This window comes from Loxodonta africana, chromosome 22 (assembly GCF_030014295.1).
Source record: "Loxodonta africana isolate mLoxAfr1 chromosome 22, mLoxAfr1.hap2, whole genome shotgun sequence".
In the NCBI taxonomy this organism is placed as follows: Eukaryota; Metazoa; Chordata; class Mammalia; order Proboscidea; family Elephantidae; genus Loxodonta; species Loxodonta africana.
This window is the reverse complement of record NC_087363.1, coordinates 14,430,121-14,441,567: the sequence shown is the minus strand read 5'-3', so window position 1 is coordinate 14,441,567 and position 11,447 is coordinate 14,430,121. Positions and strand designations below refer to the sequence as shown.

Sequence of the window (11,447 nt, the reverse complement as noted above, 5' to 3'; positions counted from 1 at the left end):
TTTGATATGCCCAAATAGACTGCTCAAGTGAACTAGATCAATTATTGGCGCCTTTGAAGCTCTACTATCTTGTGACCAGATAGTTAGAGCTGTTACTAAGTATATGAGCCCAGGAGTCCATTTACTTTTCTTGTATGGATTCAGCTCGTCCAGGTAGTTGGTCACCAAGTGTGTGGTACAGGCTCTCACCTGCAGTCTTAGGCGAGCAGGGGTGATCATTTTAGGCACAGGTATCTGGCTGCAGTAGGGGATCATGCACTGAGCAAGACAGGGGACTGACAACCACCCCTGAGTGTCTGTGAGGAAAGCACATCTCTGTTTCCTAGGGCACCTAGGTAGGGGTTTTTGCAGCCAGACTATGGACACCCAGTGCTGTTGGCTATAAGGACTGGGAGGTACCACTTATCCTTGGATACTTGTTGAGGGTGGCTAGGCGGCGTTCATGAAGCCAGCAGTCCTCAGGCCCCTGAAGTGGGTAAGTGAGGATCCTGTTTAATAGGTAGAATGGTGTCAAATGTCACGAACCTGCCTCTCTACTATGTAGCTTAAACAGTTAAAGTTAGGCAGTCTGAGTTTTGAGGTATCCCAGAGTCCCTTGTTGGTATAAATGGTTAAAACACTTGGCTGCTAACCCAAAGGTTGGAGGTTCAAATCCACCCAGAGGTGACCTGGAAGAAAGACCTGGTAATCTACTTCCGAAAAGCCAGCCATCAAAAACTCTATGGAGCACAATTCTACTCTGCCATAGCTGGGGTCACCCTCAGTTGGAGTCACCTGGAAGGAAAGGCAGACCCAGGATGAACACTCTATCTCTACCTGAGGCTTCTTTCCTTCTGCCCTTCAGTGTCTATGAGCTACTTTAGATGATGTTTCCTTGTGCTTGTACCTCCAAAGGCTGGTCTGCAGGATGCTTCTGCAAAAAAGGATAACTTTGTATGTCTCCTCATTGGAGAGTTACAATGCACATTAGCATATTAAATAGTCTGAAAGGTTCTAAATAAGGAAAGCTGCTTAACTGTGTTGAATTGGAGTGTCCTGAATTATTGCCCATGGAATCATTTTCTATATATAATTCCTTTCAATATCTTAACACGCCCACTGTGGGAAATACTGTCCCTGATTGTGCAGGGACAATCAGATCCCCCCAAAGCTTCAAGCGCTTGTCCGTGTCAATAAATCTCTGCCCAAGAGCTCTGCGTGTATCATACAAATGGATAGAAATGAGATTCAGGGGGATCAGACACCAAACCAGTTATTGTCAAGTTGACTCCGACCTGTGGTGATATCATACGTATCAGAGTAGGACTGTTCTCCAGAGGGTTTTCAATGGTTGATTTTTCAGAAGTAAATTGTCAGGCCTTTCTTCTGAGACACCTCTGGGTAGACTTGAACCTACCACCTTTCAGTTAGCAGCCTAGTGAGTTAACCATTTGCACCACCCAAAACAGCAGCAGTCACAGCCAATCACCATGGGCCCTGGTGGATAGGCATCTACAGGGGCCAATACATGGGGCAAAAGATACCTTGGAAATTGAGGCAGGCAAGACGAGATTCCAGGGGGAGTGCAAGTGTCATGGGCTGAGTCGTCCAAAAGCAGCAACAACAAACAAGGAGGCTGTGGAAACTCCCCACTACCGTCAGGAGCGAGCTGCAGGACCCAAACAGGTGTTTCCAGTGCTGATTCCGCCCTCTGCCTAATCTGAGCCCAGCAGTGATCTTGTGAAGTATGCAAATCACTCAGTCATCATGTTTCACAACCAGCTTGGGGCTGGGGCAAGGGAAGGTGCATTATTTGAGGTTTCGTAATGGTGACATACTAGCTGATGAAGGATGCTCAACCACATACAGCATCTCCCATACAGGGCTGTGCCTGGACCCCAAGCAAGTTACTTTCTGATTGCCCTTTGCTGTCGAGTTGATTTTGACTCATAGCGACCCTATAGGACAGAGTAGAACCGCCCCATAGTGTTTCCAAGGAGCACCTGGTGGATTTGAACTGCCCACCTTTTGGTTAGAAGCCATAGCTCTTAACCACTATGCCACTAGAGCTTCCAAGCTTCAAAGAATCCTTTTTTGATATAAAGAGCACACTCCCTACTATGGTCTCTAGGCCTGGTGACCTGGCCACTACCTACCCACTTCTACAGGGTCCTGTGGCTCCGCTCACCTCTCTCCCAGCCCCTACATTCCCACACACTGCCTGGCTTTCAGTTCCCAGCTCAGGGCCTTCGTACAGCTGTTTCCTCCACCTGCAGCGCTCTTCCTCCTTCCACCTCCAGGCCTCAGTTTCAGTGTTGCTCAGAGAAGCCTTCCTGCCCCTCCCCCGCATTGGGGTCTTCCCTCTTGTTCTCTACCACAGCCCCATTCATCTGCTTCATGGCCTGTGTCATAGTGACACGTGAACTTGGTTCCTGCTCTGACGTCTGTCTCCTCTCTGGACAGACTTTGGTGTGTGTCCTCACTGCCCGAGTCAGGGCTGGCACCTAGCAGGTGTTCAGTAAATAATCACTAAGTGCATGACAGGATCCCCTGACTAACCAGAGGCCAAGGTTCAATAATGCTGCATGAAGGTTTGGAGCCTGAGGACTTGGCTTCCCTGGATAACCAAGCAAACCTCAGCCATAGAGACGAAAAAAAAGACAGTAATAATAACAGCCACCACAACACCTTCTACTATTCGTGGGACACTAAGCGCCAAGTCCTCCAAGTGACTCTCTGGCCTCGGAAGCACAGGATACAGCAGGGCTTCTCAACCTTGCCACTATTGATATCTGGGGCTGGATAATTCTTTGTGGTAGGGGTCTGTCCTGTGAATTATAGGATATTTAGCAGCATCCCTGACCTCCACCTGCTAGATGCCGGTACCACCCCTTAGTCATGACAACCAAAAATGTCTCCATGTGCTGCCCAGTGTCCCCTACTGAGAATGCTGATTTAGAATTTAAAGCTCATGCTCACCTGCTTATTGGCTGTTCGATCTTGAACAAATAACTAAATCCCTCTGCGCCTGTTTCTTCACCTTTAAAAGAGGGGTGATAATAGCTCTTACATGTAGAGCTGTAAAGATTTAATGGGTTTATAACTACGGTGCAATGGATTGCTTTTATATGGCCTTTCTTGCCATGGTCTTGTAACTCCCACCAAATGACTGGGTGGGACTATGCAAATGAGGTTCTTGTGGCCCACCAAGGGGATTGGATAACTGGCTAATAATGGAAATAAGGTGCATGGTCAGTTTTGCCATCCTACTAGACTAAAAATGAGCCAACCCAGAGGCAGAAAGGGGGAACCTCACTACCATCGAGAAGAAGAGGTGGGAGTAGAGTGTGTCCTTTGGACCCAGGGTCCTTGTGCTGAGAACCACCTAAACCCAGGAGACAGAAAGAGAGAGTTGTGATACAGAGAGGGTAAGCATGGCAGATAGCCAGCAGCCACAGAACCAGGAGACCAGCAGGAGACACAGTGGTGGAATCTTGGCACATAGAGCAAGAAAACTAAGCACCTCTGAGCAGGAGTCTTGCTGGTGTAGTGAGGAGTCCCAGGACACTAATTGGCAGAGTAAAAGAGCTTTTGTAACACTTGCCTGAGCAGGGCAGAGGCCAGAGAGAGGCCTGCCTGTGGGCACAGCTGAGGACCTGTCCTGATGGAAGAAGTATATCCTGAGTCATTTCTGATCCTGAATTGTAATTCTGAATTATTTCCCTATTAAACCCCATAATCGTATGGTCTGTGAATTCTGTGTGGCCATTGCAAAGAATTATTGAACCCAGCAGGGAAGTAGAGAGTGCCACGGGAGGGACAGCTGGTGTCAGAATTGGTAAAAAGGTATAAGGGGGGAGCTATGTTTGACCTCCACCACATAGCGATCAGCCTGGGGCTGTCGAAGCTGATCATGGTTCTCCTCCCCCTTGGGAAGTTAGATAAGGTCTGATGACGCCACCACACCATTTTTGCAATAACTAAAGGACAAACTGAGCACAGCAGCTGGCCTTTGAGGTACTCAATCAGCACCACATTCAGTCTTCAGAATAAACTGGGCGAGAAGGGATTGCTACCCTGTTTTACAGATGTGGAAACTCAGACTTGGAGATCAAGAAGTCAGACCCGAGTTGCTGGCTGTGGAAGTGACATCAAAGGCAGGGATTTGGGTTCTCAGGGCTAATTCCCTTTACCAGCCCTCTCTTTACAGATCCGAGACGGGGCTGGTGGAACTGCAGACCTTGCCTGACCAACCGCAAACCCTGAGTTAGTGGTGTTGCAATTAATGGGTTAGACCTGCCAGGGCTGGATTAGGATGAGGGGAGTAAGCACTTGCCTTGGGAGTAAAATGTAAGGGGGTGTCAAACATACTCTGTAATCAAGATAAAAAACACTTTAATGCACTATTTTGAAAAATCAAAATTAATGCAAAAAACCCATGACGAAATAAACGTCAAAATTCTAAGTAAAGACGGATCTGACCCTGCACTTGCCTGGCTCACCATTCTTGCCTCACCCTAATCCCGGCCCTGGGATCTGCAGGTCTGTGGAACCACTCAGTGAGCTCAGCAGGCTGGCTGCGGCTCTGGGTGACAGGCCGAAAACAGCGCCCTCTCCTAGCCAGTGGTGAGCACCACCCCTCTCTGGGGGAACCAAGTCTCTGCTGGGACCACAGCACCCTTTGTCCTGATACTCCCATGTGACATCTAGGTTAACGGTTGCAGGCAGTTCAAAGGATGCCGGTGGAGGCCCTCCACACACCCCGCTTCCAACCGGCCATTGCCTTTCTCTCTTCACCACCTGTGCAAACATGCCCGGGGACAAGCTGCCTGTTAATACAAAGTTAGCCTTTCCAGGCGACCACGAGGGAGTGCTGTGAGGGGCCAGGACCAGGAGATGGAGGGCACCTCAGGCTGCTGACTCAGGGCCCTGAGCAATTGTACAAAGTTCCTTCTAAGGGTTTAGTAGTTCTTACCCTCATTTTGTTTCTTTTTACTTTGAAATCGTTTCAAGCTCACATAAAAGTTGCGAGAATAGCGCAAAGAACTCATATACCCTTCACCCAGATTCGCCATTGGACATTTTGCCACAGTTGCTTTTTCATTCGTTTTCTGTATGTACGTTTTAATATTTTCTGAACCGTGTGAGCCTAAATTGGAGACCTCATGCCCCTTTATCTCTAAAAACTTGAGTCCATTTCCCCAGGACAAGGACATTCTCTCCGATAACTACAGGACAATCATCAAAACCAGAAGGCTTAGCAACAATACCATATTAGTAACTTACTTCGCTGGGGCAGGTGGTGCTGGGGGTATGGGCCGAACTGGGTGACACTGTCAGAGGGGGTGGCACCAACATTTTTGTGTAGCGTTTCAATGGAAAACTATTTTTTATAAAAATATCCCTGTAAGCACAACAGAGAACCCCTGAGGGAGCAGGAGATCAGTGGGACGCAGACCCCAAATTCTCACAAAAAGACCATACTTAATGGTCTGACTGAGACTAGAGGAATCCCGGCGGTCATGGTCCCCAAACCTTCTGTTGGCCCAGGACAGGAACCATCCCCGAAGACAACTCATCAGACATGAAAGCGACTGGACAGTGGGTAGGAGAGAGATGCTGATGAAGAGTGAGCTAATGATATCAGGTGGACACTTGAGACTGTGTTGGCATCTCCTGTCTGGAGGCGGGATGGGAGGATAGAGAGAGTTGGAAGCTGACAAAATTGTCATGAAATGAGAGACTGGAAGGGCTGACTTATTAGGGGGAGAGCAAGTGGGAGTACGGAGTAAGATGTATATAAACTTATATGTGACAGTCTGACTTGATTTGTAAACGTTCACTTGAAGCTCAATCAAAGTTAATAAAAAAAAAATATCCCTGTAGTTGGTTGTAAGAACAAAAAATTTTCCTAAGCTCAGCTTAAACCCCCCCCAAAATAAAAATCAAACCCACTGCCATCAAGTAGATTCCTACTCCTAGGTAGCCAGCGGGACCGAGTAGAACTGCCCCATACGGTTTCCAAGGCTGTAATCTTTATGGACGCAGACTGCCACATCTTTCTCCTGCGGAGCAGCTGTTGTTGTCGTTGTTAGGTGCCGTCGAGTCTGTTCTGACTCACAGCGACCCTATGCACAACAGAACGGAACACTGCCCGGTCCTGACCCATCCTTACAATCGTTGTTATGCTCGACCTCATTGTTGCAGCCACTGTGTCAATGCACCTCGTTGAGGGTCTTCCTCTTTTCTGCTGACCCTGTCCTCTGCCAAGCATGATGTCCTTCTCCAGGGACTGATCCCTTCTGACAACATGTCCAAAGCATGGAAGACGCGGAGCAGCTGGTGGGTTCCAATGGCTGATGTTTCAGTTAGCAGCCGGGTGCTTTACCCATGTATCAATATACCTACCGGCTAAAACTCTATGCTGATTTACTTATAGCGTCTTCTAGTGAGCTCCAGTCAGAGCTGTCATTACTACTCAATTCCAATGGTTCTTCGAATCCTGTGGTTTCCTCTGCAGATGCTACAAGCACACAGTTACTTTCGTTGCTGCCGTTGTTTTTATAGTCACTTTTGATTTTGTCAGATTTTCTAGTGTTTCGGATATGATATTGTGGTAATTAGCATGGGAATGACACCATGAGTGACCTCACTGGGTGACACCAACCCTAGTGACGCCACTTCTTATCTGCAGACCTGATTCGAATTTTACTAGATGTTCTAATAATGTTACTTACAGCAGTTTTTTTTTTTTTTTTCTTTCTGGTCCAGGATCCAATCAGAGATTATTCACTACACTTAGTAGTCATGTCTCCTTGGTCTTCTTTTTTTTTTTTTTTCAATTTCTTTTATTGTACTTTAGGTGAAGGTTTACAGAACAAACTAGTTTCTCGTTAAACAGTCAGTACACATATTGTTTTATGACATTGGTTAACAACCCCACTCACCCTTCTTAGCCTTGGGCTCCCTATTACCAGCTTTCCTGTCCCTTCCTGCCTTCTAGTCTTTGCCCCAGGGCTGGCGTGCCCCTTTAGTCTCATTTTGCTTTATGGGCCTGTCCAATCTTTGGCTGAAGGGTGAACCTCAGGAGTGACTTCATTATTGAGCTGAAAGGGTGTCCCGGGGCCATACTCTCAGGGTTTCTCCAGGCTCTGTCAGGCCAGTAAGTCTGGTCTTTCTTTCTGAGTTAGAATTTTATTCTATGTTTTTCTCCAGCTCTGTCCGGGACCCTCTATTGTGATCCCTGTCAGAGCAATCAGTGGTGGTAGCCAGGTACCATCTAGTTGTACTGGTCTCAGTCTGGGGGAGGCTGTGGTAGCTGTGGTCCATTAGTCCTTTGGACTAATCTTTCCCTTGTATCTTTAGTTTTCTCCATTCTCCCTTGCTTCCAAAGGGGTGAGACCAGTGGACTATCCTAGATGGCCACTCATAGGCTTTTAAGACCCCAGATGCTACTCACCAAAGTAGAATGTATAACATTTTCTTTATCAACTATGTCATGCCAGTTGAGGTAGATGTTTCCAGAGACCATGGTCCCCACAGCCCTCAGCCCAGCAATTCGGTCCCTCAGGGAGTTTGGATGTCTCTATGGAGCTTCCATGACCTTGCATTGGTCAAGTTGTGCTGGCTTCCCTAGCATTGTGTACTGTCTTACCCTTCACCAGAGTTACCACTTATCTATTGCCTACTTAGTGTTTTTCCCTCCCCACCCCTCCGCTCCCTCGTAACCATCAAAGATTGTTTCTTTTTGTGTGTAAACCTTTTCGTGAATTTTTACAGTAGCGGTTTCATACAATATTTGTCGTTTTGTGATTGACTTATTTCACTCAGCATAATGCCCTCCAGATTCATCCATGTTATGAGGTGCTTCACAGTTTCATCATTGTTCTTCATATTTGCATAATACTCCATCGTGTGTCTCTACCACAGTTTGCTTTTCTATTCATCTGTTGATGGGCATCTAGGTTGTTTCCATCTTTTTGCTATTATGAACAGTGCTGCAATGAACATGGGTGTGCATATGCCTATTCATGTGATGACTCTTATTTCTGTAAGATATATTCCTAGAAGTGGGGTAGCTAGATCATATGGTATTTCTATTTCTAGCTTTCTAAGGAAGCACCATATCGCTTTCCGAAATGGTTGTATCATTTTCCACTCCCACCAGCAGTGCATAAGAGTTCCAATCTCCCCGCAGCTTCTCCAACATTTGTTATTTCCTGTTCTTTTTTTTTTTTATTCCTGCCAGTAAATCTGGGGTGAGATGTTATCCCATTGTGGTTTTGATTTGCATTTCTCTAATGGCTAGTGATCATGAGCATTTCCTCATGTGTCAGTTGGCAGCTTGAACGTCTTCTTTGGTGAAGTGTTTGTTCATTGCCTTTGCCCATTTTTTAATTAGATTGTCTTTTTGTTGTAGAAGTGTTGGATTTTCTTGTAGATTTTAGAGATTAGACCTTTGTCTGATTTGTAATAGCCAATTTTTTTTTCCCAGGCTGTAGGTTCTCTTTTTACTCTTTTGGTGAAGTCTTTTGATGAGCATAAGTGTTTAATTTTTAGAAGATCCCAGTTATCTAGCTTATCCTCTAGACCTTGTATGTTGTTGGTTGTGGTTTGTATCCTGCTAATGCCATGTTTTAAGGCCTCTAGTGTTGATCTTATTTTTTCTTCTATGAACTTCATAGTTTTTTGGCTTTATATTTAGGTCTTTGATCCATTTTGAATTAGTTTTTGTATATGGTGTGAGGTGTGGGTCCTGTTTCATTTTTTTTGCAGACGGACATAAAGTTTTGCCAGCACCATTTGTTAAAAAGACTGTCTTTTCCCCATTTGATGGACTTTGGGCCCATATTGAAGATCAGGTGACCATATGTGGATGGATTTACATTTGGGTTCTCAATTCTGTTCCATTGGTCAACGTATCTATTGTTGTACCAGTACCAGGCTGTACCTTTTTTTTAAATAATTTTTGTTGTGCTTTAAGTGAGAGTTTACAAATCAAGTCAGACTCTCGCACAAAAACCGATATACACCTTGCTACATACTCCCAATTATTCTCCCTCTAATGAGACAGCCCACTCTCTCCCTCCACTCTCTCTTTTCGTGTCCATTTCGCCAGCTTCTAACCCCCTCCACCCTCTCATCTCCCCTCCAGGCAGGAGATGCCAACATAGTCTCAAGTGTCCACCTGATCCAAGAAGCTCACTCCTCACCAGCATCCCTCTCCAACCCATTGTCCAGTCCAATCCATGTCTGAAGAGTTGGCTTTGGGAATGGTCCCTGTCCTGGGCCAACAGAAGGTCTGGGGGCCATGACCACCGGGGTCCCTCTAGTCTCAGTCAGACCATTAAGTCTGGTCTTATGAGAATTTGGGGTCTGCATCCCACTGCTCTCCTGCTCCCTCAGGGGTTCTCTGTTGTGTTCCCCGTCAGGGCAGTCATCAGTTGTAGCCAGGCACCATCTATTTCTTCTGGTGTCAGGATGATGTAGTTGCTGGTTCATGTGGCCCTTTCTGTCTCTTGGGCTCGTAATCGCCTTGTGTCCTTGGTGTTCTTCATTCTCCTTTGATCCAGGTGGGTTGAGACCAATTGATGAACCTTCGATGGCTGCTTGCTAGTGTTTAAGACCCCAGATGCCACTCTTCAAAGTGGAATGCAGAATGTTTTCTTAGTAGATTTTATTATGCCAGTTGACTTAGATTTCCCCTGAAACCATGGTCCCCAGACCCCTGCCCCTGCTACCTGGCCTTCGAAGCATTCAGTTTATTCAGGAAACTTCTTTGCTTTTGATTCAGTCCAGTTGTGCTGACCTCCCCTGTATTGTGTGCTGTCTTCTTTCCCTTCACCTAAAGTAGTTCTTCTGTACTATCTGATTAGTGAATGCCTCCTCCTACCCTCCCTCCCCCACCTCGTAACCACAAAAGAATGTTTTCTTCTCAGTTTAAACTATTTCCCAAGTTCTTATAAAATGATCTTATACGATATTTGTCCTTTTGCAACTGACTAATTTCACTCATCATAATGCCTTCCAGGTTCCTCCATGTTATGAAATGTTTCACAGATTCCTCACCGTTCTTTATCCATGTGTAGTATTCCATTGTGTGAATACACCATAATTTATTTTTCCATTCATGCTTTGATGGGCACCTTGGTTGCTTCCATCTTTTTGCTATTGTAAACAGTGCTGCAATAAACATGGGCATGCATGTATCTAAAAAAAAAAAATTTTTTTTTTTTTTGTGCATGTATCTGTTCGTGTAAAGGCTCTTATTTCTCTAGGATATATTCCAAGGAGTGGGATTGCTGGATCGTATGGTAGTTCTATTTCTAGCTTTTTTTTTGGAAAGAATAATTTTTAATAGGTGTACCACATTTTTACACAAATAACACTGCTTGTATATTTGTTTGCCAACCTTGTAGGGGGGCATGGTTGGCAAATAAACATACGAGGTGGATTTTTTTTTTACAATTACACTGGAGAATTATGAAATGCTGCCAGCATTGGATGCAATCCTGGGCCACAAGTCTGCACGCTCCTTTGCAGCTGGTCCAGTGATAGCAGAACCTTTCATCTTGCCTTTATTATTTACTATGACCCCTGCATTATCTTCAGAATAAAGGAACACACCGTCTTTTCTCCAGTATGACTTTTACTGTTGTATTACCACTGCTGGGTGTACCTTCTTTCTGAATTCTGGTTTCAGTTTCTTGACGGTAGCCATCACCACGTCACCCACACCAGCAGCAGGAAGCCTGTTCAGTCGCCCCTTGATCCCCTTCACAGAGATGATATACAGATTTTTGGCTCCTGTGTTATCAGCACAATTGATCACAGCTCCTACCAAAAGACCCAAGGAAATCAGGAATTTTGCACCGGAGGACCCACCACGTCCTCACTTCGACATCTTGGACGCCAGAAGAGGACAGAAAAGCTATTTGTAGCTTTTTAAGGAAGCGCCAAATCGATTTCCAAAGTGGTTATACCATTTGACATTCCCACCAGCAGTGTAGAAGTGTTCCAGTCTCTCCACAGCCTCTCCGACATTTATTCTTTTGTGTTTTTTGGATTAATGCCAGCTTTGTTGGAGTGAGATGATATCTCATTGCAGTTTTGATCTGCATTTCTCTAATGGCTAATGATCATGAACATTTCCTCATATATCTGTTAGCTACCTGAATGTCTTCTTTAGTGAAGTGTCTATTCATATCTTTTGCCCATTTTTTAATTGGGTTATTTGTCTTTTTGCAGTTGAGCTTTTGCCGTATCATGTAGATTTTAGAGATCAGGCGCTGATCAGAAATGTAATAGCTAAAAGCTTTTTCACAGTCTGTAGGTAGTCTTTTCACTCTTTTGGTGAAGTTTTTGGATGAGCATAGCTGTTTGATTTTTAGGAGCTCCCAGCTATCTAGTTTTTCCTCTACATTCTTTATAATGTTTTGTATACTGTTTTGCCATGTATTAGGTTTTTT

The 11,447-nt window shown here is 45.3% G+C and overlaps 1 pseudogene; it reads right to left on the bottom strand.

The window, feature by feature from the left end:
* Nucleotides 1-10,413: 10,413 nt before the first annotated feature.
* Nucleotides 10,414-10,882, bottom strand: LOC100654872 (large ribosomal subunit protein uL14-like; annotated as a pseudogene).
* Between the last annotated feature and the right edge of the window lie 565 nt (nucleotides 10,883-11,447).